This window comes from Ahaetulla prasina, chromosome 1 (genome assembly GCF_028640845.1).
Source record: "Ahaetulla prasina isolate Xishuangbanna chromosome 1, ASM2864084v1, whole genome shotgun sequence".
In the NCBI taxonomy this organism is placed as follows: domain Eukaryota; kingdom Metazoa; phylum Chordata; class Lepidosauria; order Squamata; family Colubridae; genus Ahaetulla; species Ahaetulla prasina.
The window spans coordinates 4891456-4910274 of record NC_080539.1 but is presented as its reverse complement, the minus strand read 5'-3'; the positions used below and the strand labels follow the sequence as shown (position 1 = coordinate 4910274).

Sequence of the window (18819 nt, the reverse complement as noted above, 5' to 3'; positions counted from 1 at the left end):
AATGCGCCCTGCTCTCCCACAGATGCGCACGTGACCCTCCCACACTCTGCCCTGCTAAAAGCACGCGATGGCACGGTAGGCCTAGTAGGCCTGTTTTTCACCCTCCCCAGGCTCCTAGAAAGCCTCTGGAGCCTGAGGAGGGTGAAAACAGCCTTCCCTACCCATCCTGAGGCCCTCCTGAGGCCGGAAACAGCCCATTTCCCGACGTCCGGTGGGACTGGAAGGCCCAAAAATCAGCTAGCCGGCGCGCACATGCCCACTGGAGCTGAGCTAGGGCAACACTCACGTGCCCACCAATATGGCTCCGCGTGCCACCTGTAGCACACGTGCCATAGGTTCGCCATCATGGCTCTATATCAATCATCTCTCTCTCTCTCTCTCTCTATCCATCCATCTTCCTATCCCTCTATCTATCTGATTCAGTTCTACAGAGGAATTATTGAGTCTGTCATTTGCACCTCTATAACTGTCTGGTTCGGTTCTGCAACCCAACAAGAAAGACACAGACTTCAGAGGATAATTAGAACTGCAGAAAAAATAATTGCTACCAACCTGCCTTCCATTGAGGACCTGTATACTGCACGAATCAAGAAGAGGGCCGTGAAAATATTTGCAGATCCCTCGCATCCTGGACATAAACTGTTTCAACTCCTACCCTCAAAACGACGCTATAGAGCACTGCACACCAGAACAACTAGACACAAGAACAGTTTTTCCCCGAACACCATCACTCTGCTAAACAAATAATTCCCTCAACACTGTCAAACTATTTACTAAATCTGCACTACTATTTTATTTATTTATTTTATTAAATTTCTATACTATTAATCTTCTCATCGTTCCCATCACCAATCTCTTTCCACTTATGACTGTATGACTGTAACTTTGTTGCTGGCAATCCTTATGATTTATATTGATATATTGATCATCATTTGTGTTGTAAGTGTTGTACCTTGATGAACGTATCTTTTCTTTTATGTACACTGAGAGCATAGGCACCAAGACAAATTCCTTGGGTGTCCAATCACACTTGGCCAATAAAAAATTCTATTCTATTCTATTCTATTCTATACATCCCTCTATACATCCATCAATCTTTCTATCCCTCAATCTATCTATTCATCCATCCCTCAATCTATCCCTCAATCTATCTTTTCATCCATCCCTCAATCTATTCATCCATCTATTGATCCCTTCATCTATCCCTCAATCTATCTACCCCTCAATCTATCCATTCCTCAATTTATCCATCTCTCTATCTATCCATCCCTTCTTCTATCCCTCCCTCCCTCTAATCTACTGTATCTATGACTTTCCTTACTTTATTAAAGCGTAACTACAACCCATTCCTGCTTTCCCAGGATGAGAGCCAAAAGGGAGAAAATGCTTACTGTTCCAAATTACAACCTTGTAAGATGTCCTTGACTCCTTTTTCAAAACGAGTTCACTGACACAATTTATTTTGTCCACCTGAGGTTGAAATTAACCCACCGTTGCTGAAGCTGGCCAATGGGGTTTGAGTTAATTATTCTAGCAAGGCCAAGGGCTGGCTTTGGGGTGGCGGACGATTCTGTGCCAATATTTACAGATGTGCGGATTTTTGCCTGGACTACAGTCCACCTTGTGATGAGCAGCTGACTTTTAGCATTGGATGCCAAGGGTTCCAAACAGGAGCTTCTCAATCTACAGGTAATCCTCCATTTATGACAATTGAGCCCAAAATTTCCGCTGAAGAGAACAACGTTGAAACATTTGTTAAGTGGGTTTTTTGCTCCCTTTTACGACTTTTCTTGCCACGGTTGTTAAGTTGAAATCGCCGGAGCTGATGTCAGTAACCCGGTTGTTAAGCGAATCCGGCTTCCCCGTTGACTTTGCTTGTGAGAAGATCGCAAAAGGGGATCGCATGATCTTAGGACATAGCAATGGTCGTATGTATGAACCAGTTGCTAGGCACCTGAATTTTGATAACATGATCATGGGGAATGCTGCAATGGTCGTAAGTGTGAGGATTTTTTCCCCCCAATGCTGTTGTAACTTTGAATGGTCACTAAATGGACTGTTGTAAGTGGAGGACTCCCTCTATTTCAGTCCTGTAACTTACAGCTGTCTTCTTCTCAAGGAGCCCTTGACAGGATCCAGCAGAATACCTTTCTAGAATCAGGTATCCTCCAGGTCTGTTGGGGTGACTACAGGGAGTCCTCGACCATTTTTTCACACTTATGACCATTCCAGCATCTCCATGGTCACGTGATCAAGATAAAAGAGGCTTTTCTGCCATGGCCTCTGCCCTTTGGAACATCACGCCCCTTGTTGAAAGCCAGCTGGGTGACTCTGGGCCAATCACCAGGAGACGGTGAGTCCTAGTCCCGCCTTAAGCATGAGAGCCAGCTGGGTGACTCTGGGCCAATCATCAGGAGACGGTGAGTTCTAGTCCCGCCTTAAGCATGAGAGCCAGCTGGGTGACTCTGGGCCAATCATCAGGAGATGGTGAGTTCTAGTCCCGCCTTAAGCATGAAAGCCAGCTGGGTGACTTTGGGCCAATCACCAGGAGACGGAGAGTTCTAGTCCCGCCTTAAGCATGAGAGCCAGCTTGATGACTTTGGGCCAATCACCAGGAGACGGTGAGTTCTAGTCCCGCCTTAAGCATGAGAGCCAGCTGGGTGACTTTGGGCCAATCACCAAGAGACGGTGAGTCCTCGTCTTGCCTGGCCATGAAAGACTCATTCTCTGTGCCTCCTTCCCCTGGAAGAACGAGGGAAGGAAGACCTCCGAGAACCCAACGGGGGACTCTTGCTGACACAGCCCACAAACGAGGCACAAAATCAGACCACTGAAACTCAGCCACCGCAGCTCAGTTTTGATGACACCATCTCAACCCCCGGAGAGTTTGGGAGTTCAGGGGGCCAATGGGAATTATTGGCCTCTTGTTCCTGCTCCCCGGCCTTTTCAAAAAAAGAAAAGAAGGAAAAAACACACGATGATCAGCCGTTCGTTCGGACAGCATTTGCGCTCCCACGGGAAGCCAACCCAGCTGGAGATTACGCACATCTCGCTGACAAGCGAATTCACCCCAGAAAGGCTCTTGAGGAAATATCGATTTCTGCCCACAGTTTCTTTCCAACCCACACATTCTCCTGGGCAAACGTCCTTTCAATCTGACTAGTGATTGTCATCAGCACGGCGGGCGCGTGCAAAACAAAAGCTCTATTCCCCTTAAAACGCCAACTAGAAACTTAGGGGCACTTGAGAAAATAAGAGACGCCTCGTTTATCATCTCCTTTTCCATTCCCTCTCCCATCCTCTCCGATTATTTCAGCATTTTATATCCCGACCTTTCCACTAGTAGTAGCACGGAGCCTCCTAAAACGCAAACATTATGGAATCTGTTGGAAGAAAATGGGTTAATGTGTTTTTTTCAGTGTTGTATGCTACCCAGAGGAGTTAGGAGGTGTTAGGAATTTGACAAACAAGGCCTCTACAGCAATGTTTCTCCGCCTTAGCAACTCCTTAAAACACCATGGACTTCAACTCCCAGCATGAGCTGGCTGGGGAATTCTGGGAGTTTGAAGTCCACTCGTCTTTAAAGAGGAGAAAAACTGCTCTGCAGGGTGACGTAACAAAGCTTGTGCTGTGTAAACACAGCTGACTTGCAAAAAAGGGAGGCAGCCTTGGCGGGAATCCCGTTTTAATCGTTTTAGCAGACTTTGATACCATGGATGGTACGTGCAGCGGCTCAATTTTTCATATGATTTTCTGTCTCTCTCTTTTTTTTGGTAACTTGGTATCGTCTCACAGAATGTCCTAAATCTCTGCCCTGTCTACTTTGTAACTCAACACATTTCCTCACTCCAGTCCATTATAGCACCTCTGTAACAGGTTGTCTGTCTGTCCATCCCTATCTATCCACCTACCCACCTAATCTATCTTCTATATCTTTACCCATCTGTCTGTGTCTTATCTGCATCTATTTATCTCTCTCTCGTTTCTCTATATACCTACCTGCCTACTGTTTATCTATATTTATACCTGTCTATTTATATCTTTCTATCTCCTGTCTGTCTATACCTTGTCTGTCTATCTATCTCTAATCCTATTCTATCTATCCTTATTCCATCCATCCATCCATCCATCTCTAATCCTTATTCTATCTATCCAGAATAGAATAGAAAACCAGAGTTGGAAGGGACCTTGGAGGTCTTCTAGTCCAACCCCCTGCTTAGGCAGGAAACCCTACACCACTTCAGACAAATGGTTGCCCAATCTCTTATTAAAAACTTCCAGTGTTGGAGCATCCACAACTTCTGGAAGCAAGTTGTTCCACTGATTCCACTGATAGAATCCTTATTCTATCTATCCTTATTCATTCCATCCATCCATCCATCCATCCATCCATCCATCCATCCATCCATCCATCCATCCATCCATCCATCCACCCACCCACCCACCCACCCACCCATCCATCTCTAATCCTTATTCTATCTATCCTTATTCTCTCTCTCTCTCTCTCCTTTTTACTTTTACATAGTAGTAAAAACTAGCCATTTCTATCTCAACAGATCAATCTAATCGGTAAAACACAAAATCAAAGTTTCATTTTTTTTCTCCACCTCGTGCACAAAGTCCAGAAGCGGTTTCCCAGCAGAAACAAAATTGCTTTTTTCTCTTTAATCAAAACAGTCAATTTAGCCACCTCTGCTAACTTCATCAACTTTAGCAGCCATTCGTCCAGGGTGGGAATCAAAGAGTTCTTCCATTTCTGTGCATAAAGTAATCTTGCTGCCCTCAACATATATAATAACATCAAAGTCCCAATTTCTTTCCCCCACTACCCAAGTACGGATTTATTGGCATTTAATTAATCTGAAGAAAAAGAGAGAAGTGACACGGAGACTTGGGCCCTTAAGGGCAGCTTCTTACAGGAAAAAGGGAGAAGGAATCGTGTCCCCTAATTAGATTTGGAAGGAAATATGATTTCTTTTCCTGGGGATCTGCAGGTGTCAACTTTATCATTAAAGGCGAAAAAGAAACAAGGAAGAAGGCAGGCGCTTTGTAGTCCAGTTTGCCAGGATTAAAAGTAGAAAATTTATATGGTGCACTGGAATAGAGAGACTGCTGGACTGTTTTTTCGAATTAATTGGTGCTTGGTCTTCCTATGTCCTACTTCTCAAACCGTAACAAGGATATTGTGAAGTGCCCTCAAAATAGGAGACTAAATAGGAGCAAACAAAGCTCCATGAGAACCGAACAGATTTAAATGGGGGGGAAAAAAAGCAAGATTGCTAAAACTTCAGGGGGGAGGAACTTTTTAACAAAGTTTAATAATAACGAATAAGAGCTGGAAGAGACCTTGGAGGTAATAATAATAATAATAATAATAATAATAATAATAATAATAATAATAATAATAATAATAATAATAATAATAATAATAATAATATCAGAGTTGGAAGGGACCTTGGAGGCCTTCTAGTCCAACCCCCTGCCCAGGCAGGAAACCCTACATCATTTCAGAAAGATGGTTATCCAACATTTTCTTAAAAATTTCCAGTGTTGGAGCATTCACAACTTCTGCAGGCAAGTCGTTCCACTGATTAATTGTTCTAACTGTCAGGAAATTTCTCCTTAGTTCTAAGTTGCTTCTCTCCTTGATTAGTTTCCACCCATTGCTTCTTGTTCTACCCTCAGGTGCTTTGGAGAATAGCTTGACTCCTTCTTCTTTGTGGCAGCCCCTGAGATATTGGAACACTGCTATCATGTCTCCCCTAGTCCTTCTTTTCATTAAACTAGGCATACCGAGTTCCTGCAACCGTTCTTCATGTGTTTTAGCCTCCAGTCCCCTAATCATCTTCGTTGCTCTTCTCTGCACTCTTTCTAGGTCTTCTAGCCCAACCTCCTGCTCAAGCAGGAAACCCTCTACCATTTCAGAAAATGGTTGCCCAATCAATCTCTTCTTAAAAACCTCCAGTGATGGAGTTATCCAAAATTTTCTGGAGGCAAATAGTTCCACTGATTGTCAGGAAAGTTTCTGAAGGTAGAAGCAGCAACGGGTGGAAACTCATCAAGGAGAGAAGCAACCTGGAACTAAGGAGAAATTTCCTGACGGTTAGAACAATTAATAAGTGGAACAACTTGCCTCCAGAAGTTGTGCATGTAGGTTTCTAAGAAGAGATTGCATAACCCTTTGTCTGAAGTGGTATAGGGCCGTGATAGCGAACCTACGGTATGTGTGCCACAGGTGGCACGCAGAGCCATATTTGTGGGCACGCAAGCTTTGCCCTAGCTTAGCTCCAGCGCGCATGCGTGGGCCAGCCATCTAATTTTTGGGCCTTCTGGGCCCACAAGAAGTCGGAAAATGGACTGTTTCTGGCCTCCGGAGGGCCTCGGTGGGTGGGGAAAGCAGTCTTCGCCCTCCCCAGGCTCCTAGAAAGCCTCTGGAGCCTGAGGATGGTGAAAACCAGGCCTACTGGACCCACCGTGCCAAAAGCAGGGGTCGCACGTACATTGAATTATGGGTGTGGGCAAGCACATGCACGACCACCCCCCCCTTTGGCACCCAACAGCAAAAATGTTAGCCATCACTGGTATAGGGTCTCCTGCTTCAGCAGGGGGTTGGACTGGAGGACCTCCGAGGTCCCTTCCAACTCTTGTTATTCTATTTCTTTTCTATTTCTATTATTTCTCTTCTCTTCTATCCTCTCCTCTCCTCTCCCCTCTATCTAAAATTTTAGTATTGGTCAGAACACAACCGCCATCGAATTGGAGAAAGTGGAGACAGCCAGCATGCTAGCTGGGGAATTCTGGGAGCTGAAGTCCACAGACCTTAAAAGTTGCCAAGGCTGAGAAACCCTGGGCTGAAGTGAAACTCAACTGGAATGAGAAATGACACTTGGAAAAACAAGACACAAAAGGCGAAGTGTTAGCGCTCCTATTCCTACCCCAGGAAATGCCAAAGATAGAAGAGAAAACCAGCGTGGATGTTCAGCAATTCAGGGAGGGGCATTTAAAAGGAGGGGAAAAAAACAAAGAATTTGAGGGATTTGGCTCTTAAAAGATTCGCCTCTGCTTTGCAGACGGACGTATTGTTTTTATTTATTCGTTTTCCACGGCTGCCAATTTTGACAAATGAGCGCGGGCGGGGTACGTCATAAATATTAGTCCCCTGTTGTCAAGTATATCTCAACATGGAAACATCACTCAGCCTTATTTTTGTTGACTGCGTGATACCAAATGATTTATACTACTGTAAGTTCAAACGGCCTGCCAAGTCACGTATTTTGTTACAGGCGTTGCAGAGCTCTCTGACGCTCTCGCACACATCCTGTCCTCTGTAAAAAGCTATTAATTACGCCAAGAGCTGGAAAGATCGACCAAACCGCCCAACTCTTGTTGGCATGGCCACCAAACAGGAAAAGCTTCACGTTTGCCAAGCCAGCACACCTTTTCAACCATCCAGGAACGAGACGGGGGGGGGGGGGAGGAGGTCACATTTCCAAAGAAGAAACGGCGGTTCTTCCTTCCTTATTAGAAGTTAATAATAATAACAACAACAACAACAGAGTTGGAAGGGACCTTGGAGGCCTTCTACTCCAATTCCCTGCCCAGGCAGGAAAACCCTACACCATCTCAGACAGATGGTTATCCAACATTTTCTTAAAAATTTCCAGTGTTGGAGCATTCACAACTTCTGCAGGCAAGTCGTTCCACTTATTAATTGTTCTAACTGTCAGGAAATTTCTCCTTAGTTCTAAGTTGCTTCTTTCCTTGATCAGTTTCCATTCATTGCTTCTTGTTCTGCCCTCAGGTGCTTTGGAGAATAGCTTGACTGCCTCTTCTTTGTGGCAACCCCTGAGATATTGGAACACAGCTATCATGTCTCCCCTGGTCCTTCTTTTCATTAAACTAGACATACCGAGTTCCTGCAACCGTTCTTCATATGTTTTGAAGTTCACGCAGAGCTGGGAGAAGGAAGAAAATCTTTGGGCTAGACGAGGAAACATGTTTTTCGAGCAAACGTTGAGAAGAAGGAATAACAGGATAACAGAGTTGGAAGGGACCTCAGAGGTCTTCTAGTCCAACCCCCCACTCAAGCAGGAACACTATACCCGTGATGGCGAATCTGTGGCCTGCATGCCAGAGGTGGTACACAGAACCCTCTCTGTGGGCACGGGCACCGTCGCCAGCTGTTCTTCTGGTTTCCAGCCAGCTGGTCTTCTCGGCCACTGGAGTGCCGGAAAACGGTCTGAAAAAGCCCGAAAAATGCCCCCAAAACAGGGCGTTTCCCAGGCTGTGTTTAGGCTGTTTTTCGGGCCAAAAACACCCTGAAAATGGCTTGAAAAATAGGTACGCGCACACCAACCAGCTGATCTTTGGGTTTCCGGGGCTCCGGTGCGCGCACATTCCGGCGTCCAGTGTTGGAGCCCCCACAACTTCTGAAGTCAAGACATTCCACTGATCAATTGTTCTAAAGCAACCAGCTCACACCCATACAAATGTTGTCATCGAGGGGCACAATTACAATTCTGAGGGGGCTGCCATCCAACCCATACAGACGGCACCAAGCTTGCGGAAAGCCGATTTCAGAACTAAATTGCCGAAAGGATCTCACCAAGCGATAAACTTACTCAGTCTGGTCTAGTTCTGGCCTTGCTGGATTTAGCACTATATTTTAATTACGGCGCATAACTCAGTTGGAAGGGACCTTGGAAGTCTTCTAGTCCAGGGGACTCCAACCTTGGTTCCTTTAAGACTTGTGGACTTCAACTCCCAGAGTCCCTCAGCCAGCAAAGCTGCTGATTATTGAGCTTTTCGACCCTAGTAGGCCAATCATGGACAAATCCAAGAAAAGAAAAGTTTCAGAAAAAAGCTGAATTTAATTCTACTACATATGCTTGTTTTGTGGCCGCTCAGGAAATAGTCAGGCACGGGAAGAGTTTTGTGGCTCCCGGTGTTTTGTTTTCTGTGGGAAACGGGTTCAAATGGCTCTTTGAGAGTTTAAGGTTGCAGACCCCTGCGATAGGGTCTTCTGCATGAGCAGGTGGTTTGACTAGAAGACCTCTGAGGTCCCTTCCAGCCCTATGATTCTGGAGGGAGGGAGGGAAGGAAGGAAGGAAGGAAGGAGGAAGGAAGGAAGGAAGGAAGGAAGGAAGGAAGGAAGGAAGGAAGGAAGGAAAGAAGAAACAATGAAGAAAGGAAGCAAAAAGAGAAGGGAGGAGGAATTGAGAAGAAATGGAAGCAGCATCTCACAATGAAGATTTGAGATGGGATTTAATAGCATTCTCAGTCCCAAGAGTTTGTATGTAAGAATGTGAATCTATTAACATAGAATCTATTTAACTTTCCACAACTGGTACCAGAACTTCTGTCACTAATCAAAATAGTCACTAAGGGAGTAGCACATGATTTTACAACCCTTTCTGCTGCAGTCAGAGTTTTCACTGAGCATGTTTTTTTTTTTGTTTGTTTACATTTATACCCCGCCCTTCTCCGAAGACTCAGGGCGGCTTACAAGGTATAGGGCAATATACAGCAGGGGTCTCCAACCTTGGCAACTTTAAGACTTGTGGACTTCAACTCCCAGAATTCCCCAGCCAGCTTTGCTGGCTGAGGGACTCTGGGAGTTGAAGTCCACAAGTCCTAAAGGGACCAAGGTTGGAGACCCCTGCTATAGAGCATTGCACACCAGAACAACTAGAACAACAATTGTGGTCCCAGCTTTGGTCATAAATCAAGAACTATTTGTGTATAAGCAGCCAGTGGGTCAGAAAACAGCAAAGCACCCTTAGGTAGTCATGATGTTTTATAGCCGATGTTTTGGGAAGAGGGCACGTATAAACAAAATTAAACCGCAGTCATAAAGATTGCAGCAATTCCTCAGGAATGGGAGGTTCCAGCTTTGGGGGGGATCATCAGAGACGCAAACTCCAATCAATGCAGACGGGGTGCAGGACCAGTTAGTCTGGATTTCAGGGCGAACGCCGTGTCTTTCCCAAGACAAACTGCATTGCAGCTGTGAGGTTCTGCCTCTTTCCTCCAGTTTATGCTGGTGGTAGGAAAAACTGGTAAGGGATTGAAAAGCAAAAAATAAAAAAAAATATTGGACCTCTGCCCTAACTTTCCCCAGGGGAAACATACCCGAGAAGATGCAGAAAGGAAAGATACAGGCAAAGAAAGTATTTTTGCATCCAGAAACACAAAGTTGGGCTGGCAAGGTTGGGTGGGGCCATAACTGTGGGATGAGTAGCAAATTCACTGCCAGGTCTTGTATAAAAGACACAGCAGCTGCTAAAATATCAAGGCAGAACCGAGGCACCAGCATATTAGCAGCCTCATCTTGTTTCCATATGCGGGGGGTCTCCTAAAATTTGAAATCAAATTCAAGCAGTGGAAATGTCGCAAAGGTGGGACGTTTTACAGGAGTCAAACTGGGCTTTCTTGGGTTTTTTCCTTTGAAGATATTTCACTTCTCATCCAAGAAGCTTCTTCAGTTCCGACAGGATAGCGGGGAATGGAAGGATTTATATTCCTTGCAAGACAGCTGGTCCTTTTAGAGCAGCGGTTCTCATCCTGTGGGTCGCAACCCCATTGGGGGGGGTGTCGAATGACGATTTGCCAGGGGTCGCCTAAGACCATCGGAAATATGGGAAGTATACTTGCGAGTCGAAGAATCGCGCTCCAATGGTTGACTCCACAAGCCAGCTGCAGGCTCTTCAAACCGCTAGCCGAATTCGGCTTCAGGCGCAATGAATTAAAAAAGAGAAAAATCTTTGCTCTGATGTCTTCCTCTCAAGCCAGCTGCAATCACTCCCAATCGCTAGCCTAATCTGGCTTCAGGCGCGATAAATTTAATAGGGGAGGAGTCTCCGCTTTAATGCCTCCGTCCTCAAGGCAATCGCAAGCAGTTCAGATCGCTAGCCAATACGGCTTCAGGCGCGATAAATTCAAAACAAAAATAATTTTACGGTTGGGGTCGTCACATTGTGGGGCATTGTATTAAAGAGGTCGCAGCACTATAAAGGTTGAGAACCACTGTTTTAGAGGGTCGTTGGAGCACTTGGGAGTCTGACTTTTAGCTATAGTTTTGGATGAAGACCCTTTGAATGGTGTGGGAGTAAGGATGGATTTCCAGAGGAAAAAAACTGCAGGCTACAGGAACCATTTGCACCACTCAGGTGACCCTGAGGACACAGAGAAACCTCCAAGAGGCCTCAAAGACCCTCTAAAAGGATGCAAATGATCGGCTTTGTCTGCAAGGAAGATCAATCCTTCCCTTCCCCACCATCCAGTCAGAGCAGAAGAAGCTTCTTGGATGAGAAGCGAAACATCTCAAAAGAAAAAAAAAATCGTAAGAAAGTCCAGTTGCCTCCTGAAAAAAGCAACTTTGGGACAACCATGACCTGGATGACTGAGAATCTCGACAGGCTCTAAGCAGTGGAAATCAAATTCAAATTTAATTATTAGAGCCCCGAGGCTGGATACAAGCAAGATGCTGAATAAAAGGAGGATTACATCCTTCAATATATATGTAAATGTGTACAGGAGGAAAACAATAAGTGTAATGGAGTCTAAAAATAATTAGCAATATGTGGCGATTCATAATCACTCAGGTCATGGTTGTCTCAAAGGTGTTTTTTTTTTTTTCCCAGAAGGCAACTGGATTTTCTTTTTTGAAAATGTTTCGCTTCTCATACAAGAGGCTTCTTCAGTTCTTCCCTGGAAAAGCTTTGTGGATGAGAAACGAAATGTTTTCAAAGTAAAATAATAATAATAATAATAATAATCAAGAAAGTCCAGTTGCCTTCTGGAAAAAAACACCTCTGGGACAATTAAGAGCAGGGTTACTGAAATAAATCCAACTAAAATACTATTATAAGACGTTCTAATCCTGTGTACAGGTAGTCCTCGACTTACGACCACCATTGGGTGCAAAATCTCCACTGCTAAGGGAGACATTTGTTGTGAATTTTGTCGAATTTTATGACTTGTCTTGCCCACATCTGTTCAGTGAATCTCTGCAATTGTTAAGTTAGTAATACGGCTGTAAAGTGAATCGGGCTTCCCCATGGACTTCGCTGGTCAAACATTCGCAAAAGGGGATCGCGGGACCCCGGGACACTGCAACCGTCATAAGTACATGCCAGTTGCCAAACGTCTGACTTTTGATCACGTCTAAACCGTGGAGATGTTGCGATGGTCATAAGTGTGAAAAACGTTCACCGGTCCCCTTTTTTTTCCAGCGCCGATGTTAACTTTGACCGGTGACCAAATGCACAGTTGGAAGTAATAATAGAATAGAATAGAATAGAATAGAATTTTATTGGCCAAGTGTGATTGGACACACAAGGAATTTGTCTTTGGTGCATAAGCTCTCAGTGTACATAAAAGAAAAGATACGTTCATCAAGGTACAACATTTACAACACAATTGATGGTCAATATATCAATATAAATCATAAGGATTGCCAGCAACAAAGTTACAGTCATACAGTCGTAAGTGGAAAGAGATTGGTGATGGGAACGATGAGAAGATTAATAGTAGTGCAGATTCAGTAAATAGTCTGACAGTGTTGAGGGAATTATTCGTTTAGCAGAGTGATGGCCTTCGGGAAAAAACCGTTCTTGTGTCTAGTTGTTCTGGTGTGCAGTGCTCTATAGCGTCGTTTTGAGGGTAGGAGTTGAAACAGTTTATGTCCAGGATGTGAGGGGTCTGTAAATATTTTCATGGCCCTCTTCTTGATTCGTGCAGTATACAGGTCCTCAATGGAAGGCAGGTTGGTAGCAATTATTTTTTTAATAACAACAACAGTAACAGAATTGGAAGGGATCTTGGAGGTCATCTAATCCAACCCCCTGCTCACGCAGGAGACGTGCACTAGGGATTCGAACTCCCGACCTTTCTGATTGACAAGCTCAGCGTCTTAGCCACTGAGCCACCTAGCCAGGCTTAGTTAGTTAGGAGTACCTGTGTCTCTTCACTACAGAGGGGATCAGGAAACCCCTATAACCACAGGTGGAACCCGGAGTCCTATTGGTGGGCACGCAAGCTCAGCTCCAGCGCGCATCGGCCAGCTAATTTTCAGGCCTTCTAGGCCCACCGGAAGTTGGCAAACGGGCCATTTCCGGCCTCCGGGAGGGTGGGGAAGGCCATTTTCACCCTCCCCAGGCTCCTAGAAAGGCTCTGGAGCCTTGGGAGAGTGAAAAACAGGCCTACTGTGCCATCATGTGCCAAAAGCAGGGGGAGCGCAGGGGAGTGGGGCGCACATGCGTGGCGGGGTGGGGCGCATAAAATTATGGGTGTGGGCACACGTGCATGCAATCCCCCCCAGGCTCTCCCCACTTTTGGCACACAATGGCAAAAAAAAATCACTGCCTTATAACATCCCTCCCTTCTTATGTCTGCTATGGATATTCTCAAGTCATCCAGGTCAGAGCTGAAGAAGCTTCTTGGATGGGAAGCGAAACGTCTTCCAAGAAAAACAGGGAAGTCCAGTTTGAAAAAGCACCTTTGGGAATCCCTCGTTCGTCGCATTCTCCCCCTTCCTAAGCTTTCTAAGCGCAATCTGCTTCCCTACCAACATGAGAGTTAAGAACCAGAGTAGTTAAGAATTTATTTCTAGGTTGAATCTCTCCCTGGTCAGTTTCCATCTATTATTCCTTTCTGGCCTTCGGATGCCTTGGAAAAGCGCTTGGCTTTCAAAGAGAGGAGGGGGTCAAGCTGTCTTCCAAAGCACCTGAAGGCCAGACAAGGAATAATGGATGGAAACTGACCAAGGAGAGATTCAACCTAGAAATAAGGAGGAATTTTCTCACAGTGAGAACCATCAACCTCTGGTGGCTCAGACTGCTAAGACAAGTCTGTTATTAACAGCAGCTGCTTGCAATTACTGCAGGTTCAAGTCCCACCAGGCCCAAGGTTGACTCAGCCTTCCATCCTTTATAAGGTAGGTAAAATGAGGACCCGGATTGTTGGGGGCAATAAGTTGACTTTGTATATAATATACAAATGGATGAAGACTATTGCTTGACACATTGTAAAGCCGCCCTGAGTCTTCGGAGAAGGGCGGGATATAAATACAAATAATAATTAAAAAAAACCCCACGGAACAGAAGTTGTGGGAGCTTCATCACTGGAAGCTTTCAAGAAAAGACTGGACTGTCATCTGTCAGAAATGGTGTAGGGTCTCCTGCTTGGGCGGGGGTTGGACTAGATGACCCACAAGGTCCCTTCCAACTCTGTTAATCTGTTAAAAAAAACCAGAACGAAAGGCCCTACACCAGAAAAACAGAGGAACTCAAATTTGCTCCCACCAGAAAAACAGGGGAAGGCAATTTGCTCACCACGGGATAAACCTGTGATTTCATAAATGCGACGGCATCCGAGCATCGCCGGGAGACGCCGATTCGCTGCCTCTTAAGCAACACATTATCTTGGCCTCAAGCACATTACGCTAATGATCTTTTCACCTTGAATGAAGAGGAGCAGAGGCGCGCCGAGGATGCGAGGCAGAGAAAGGGAGGAGAAAACTCATGAAGCGAAGCACGGCTTGAATGCTTCATTTTTATTTTTCAATTTCACCAGCTTTTTAAAAGGGCCATAAAGCCACATAGCTCAATGGGCCAATTTGCAGACAGGTGGAACTTCGGTCTCGTTTACAGCTTAGGATATACCGGCAGTCCTTGACTCACAACCAAATTTCCGTCGCTAAGTGAGACCTTTAAGTGAGCTTTGCCCCATTTTACAACCTTTCCTGGCACCGTCGTTAAGTGAATTAGCAGTTGTTAAGTTAGTAAGACGTTTGCTGAAGTGAATCCAGCTTCCCCGCCCCCCCCCACTGTCTTTGCTCGTCTCAAGGTTGCCAAAGGGGCTAGATCACATGACCCTGAGGACGCTGCGACCGTCATAAATATGAGTCAGTTGCCAAGTCTCTGAATTTGGATCATGTGACGGTGGGCATTTTGTGAAAAACGGCCGCAAGTCCCTTTTTTCAGACACGTCGTAACTCTGAACGGTCACTAAATGTTGTAAGTCGAGGACTACCTGTAATCCTTTTTAAAAAATAATAATCCGGCATTCTGCCATTAAGGCATCTACAATCATTTCACCAATTTCCACTTGCGTTAAGTCTATTCATTACCGATCCTGGGCAGAATGTGTGCGATTGGGAAGTATCAATACCAATTTAAGGTAAATAAACTAATTAATTAATAAAAGTATTAATCAACTTGATGGCACAGAATTGATCAATCGTAACTGAAGAACACCATGTGGGTACCTACTGCGGGCACCTGCCAAGTCAACCCCTAACTTGAGACCTCTCCAGTAAAACCAGCCAGCCTTTATTTTTAAAGCAACCCCCAATCTACAGAGGTAGTCCTCGACTTACGACCACAAGGGAGCCCCAGATTTCTTGTTACCATGTGAGACATTTATTAAGTGAATTTCGCACCTATTCTACGACCTTTCTTGCCGCATTTGTTAAGTGAATCCCTGGTGTTGTTAAATTACCTGTGTTTCCCCAAAAATAAGACCCTGTCTGTTGTGCCTCGCCCGTCCTCCTCTCCGCAGCCGGGCCCCTCCCATCTCCTGCTATCTGAGCCAGAGTCTGATAATGAAGAGGAACGGCCTGGCATGCCTCCAGCCCCCAGCCCTGGCACCATGAGCAAACAAACCTCCCTCCTACAGCGTGTGAGCACGAAGCCAGCCACGAGCTAGAATTGCCGGCAGTTGAGCAGGAAGATGAAAGGTGGGTGAAATGCTCCCAGTTCGGACCGGATCGGGCAATCCGGGTAGCCATTGTGCCCGGGTGTCGTGACTTTCCTGCTTTTAAAAGGTTAAAAAAAAGTCGCCACAGCTGTCATCGTCAGAGCCTTTTTTTACCTTTGAAAAGCATTTTTTTTACAACCTATTGCCGGAATAGATTGTAAAAAAATGCTTTTAAAAGTAAAAAAAGGCTCCAACGATCACAGCTGTGGTGTGCTATCGTCGGAGTCTTTTTTTTAATGGGGGTGGGGGTGGGGGGAGTCCGTTTTTGCTCCCAACAAGCTTCCCGGAAACATGCTGGGGAAAAAATGGGGGGGGGTCGTTTTTGAGAGAGAGAGAGAGAGAGAGAGAGAGAGAGAGAGAGAGAAAGGAGGGAGGAGGGGAAAGGAAGGAAGGAAGGACTACAAACTTGGCACTATATAATCCAGGTGTTGTGCCTTGTCCGCCCCTCTCGCAGCCGGGCCTCCCATCTCCTGCTATCTGAGCCAGAGTCTGATAATGAAGAGGAACGGCCTGGCATGCCTCCAGCCCCCAGCCCTGGCACCATGAGCAAACAAACCTCCCTCCTACAGCGTGTGAGCACGAAGCCAGCCACGAGCTAGAATTGCCGGCAGTTGAGCAGGAAGATGAAAGGTGGGTGAAATGCTCCCAGTTCGGACCGGATCGGGCAATCCGGGTAGCCATTGTGCCCGGGTGTCGTGGCTTTCCTGCTTTTAAAGGTTAAAAAGTCATACAGCTGTCATCGTCAGAGCCTTTTTTTACCTTTGAAAAGCATTTTTTAAACAACCTATTGCCGGAATAGATTGTAAAAAAAATGCTTTTAAAAGGTTAAAAAAAGGCTCCAACGATCACAGCTGTGGTGTGCGATCGTCGGAGTCATTTTTTTTAACAGAGGTAGAGGTGGGGGGAGTCCGTTTTTGCTCCCAGCAGGCTTCCTGGAAGCATGCTAGGCAAAAAATGGGGAGGGGTCGTTTTTGAGAGAGAGAGAGAGAGAGAGAGAGAGAGAGAGAGAGAGAGAGAAAGGAGGGAGGGAGGGGGGAAAGGAAGGAAGGAAGGACTACAAACTTGGCACTATATAATCCAGGTGTTGTGCCTTGTCCGCCCCCTCTCCGCAGCCGGGCCCCTCTCATCTCCTGTTATCTCAGCCAGAGACTGATAGTGCAGAAGAATGTCCTGGCATGCTTCCAGCCCCCAGCCCTGGCACCATGCCCGGACAAACCGAGCAAACAAACCTCCCCCCCGATAGCATGTGCGCCTGAAGCCAGCCACGAGCTGGAATTGCCGGCAGCTGGAGATGAAACGATGCAGTGGATAGACCCACACTTCCGGAGAATGGACAGGCGACGTCAGCAAAAGGAGGGGAGGGACAGGCCTGGATAAGTGCTGAGTCATGGAGCCACACCCCATGGCCTATATAAAGGGTCTGCTTTTTGGCATTCCTTGAGTCAGGCAAAGTCTAACTTGGATTGCTAAAGTCACACCTTGAATTCCTGCCTGCCCTGAGGACTCTGATAGGACTTTGGCAGAGCTGCAGAGGCACGCTTGATACAGACTTCCCAGACCCGGCCGTCAGAGGAGGAGTGGGACATGACACTGTCTTATATATTTTTTGCCACCAAAAAAGGCACTGGGGTGGGGAAGGGGGGGGAAATGTCATCCGCTGACCCACCTCAGTCGCCCCTGGACTCCTATTGGCTGTCAAGAGGCATTCATGAATTTCTTCAGCCACCTGCAAGGCTTTCCTGAAGGCCTCTGCAGTCGGTAACAGAACTCTGGATCGATCCGGAGCTCTGTTATCGGCTGTAGAGGCCTTCAGGAAAACCTTGCCAGCTACAGAAGAAAGGGGCCAGCAAGGCAGGTGTCGGGGTGCGCGAGGCCGGGCTGCAACTGTCCGGAGGTAGGGCAGCTCCACCCCCCTCCAATCCTCACCTTAGCTTAATTTTTATCTGTGCACTCTGGAATGGGCGGGTGTCTTAATTAGGGCTTATTTGGGGGGAGGTGGGTTTCAGCAGGTTCTGACCAGTTCTGGAGAACCGGTAGCGGAAATTTTGAGTACTTCGGAGAACTGGTAGTAAAAATTCTGACTGGCCCTGCCCCCATCTATTCTCGGCCTCCTGAGTCCCAGCTGATCGGCAGGGAATGGGGATTTTACAGTATCCTTCCCCTGGAGTGGGGAGGGAATGGGGATTTTACAGTATCCTTCCCCTGGAGTGGGGAGGGAATGGAGATTTTACAGTATCCTTCCCCCGGAGTGGGCAGGGAATGGGGATTTTACAGTATCCTTCCCCCGGAGTGGGCAGGGAATGGGGATTTTACAGTATCCTTCCCCCGGAGTGGGGAGGGAATGGGGATTTTACAGTATCCTTCCCCTGGAGTGGGGAGGGAATGGAGATTTTACAGTATTCTTCCCCTGGACTGGGAAGGGAATGGGGATTTTAAAGTATCCTTCCCCTGGAGTGGGGAGGGAATGGGGATTTTACTGTATCCTTCCCCTGCCACGCCCACCAAGCCATGCCACACTCACCAAGCCACACCCCACAGAACCGGTGGTAAAAAAAATTTGAAACCCACCTCTGGGGTAGGGCTTATACTGGGCACAGGTGTGAAAATCAAGGTAGGACTTTTGGGGATAGGTCGTATTTTCGGGGAAACACAGAAGTAAGACGGTTGTTAGGTGAATCTGGCTTTACCGTTGACTCGCGAAAGGCAATCCCAGGACCCTGGGACACGGCAACGGTCATAAATGTGAGTCAGCTCCCAAGCATTTGGATTTCGATCACGTGACCACGGGGATGCTGTGGCGGGTGCAAGTGTCAAGAATGGCGATTTGTCGCTTTCCCCCCCCCAGTGCCATTGTAACTTCAAACGGTCACTAAATGCACTCTCGTAAGTCAAGGACAATCTGTACTCTCTTTTAGTCAGATTCAAAGCAGTGGTTCCCCCACAACTGTGTGTGTTTGTCAACCAAAAAGGCGTTTTTCCCCACTTCGCAATAAAAGGATTTCTTATGCTTTGGCGCAGGGGTCTCCAACCTTGGCAACTTGAAGACTTGTGGACTTCAAC

The 18819-nt window shown here is 46.4% G+C and overlaps 1 protein-coding gene across 3 annotated transcripts in view; it reads right to left on the bottom strand.

The window, feature by feature from the left end:
- Positions 1-18819, bottom strand: part of ULK2 (unc-51 like autophagy activating kinase 2) — a 159957-nt gene that overhangs the window by 130612 nt on the left and 10526 nt on the right. The window lies entirely within an intron of this gene.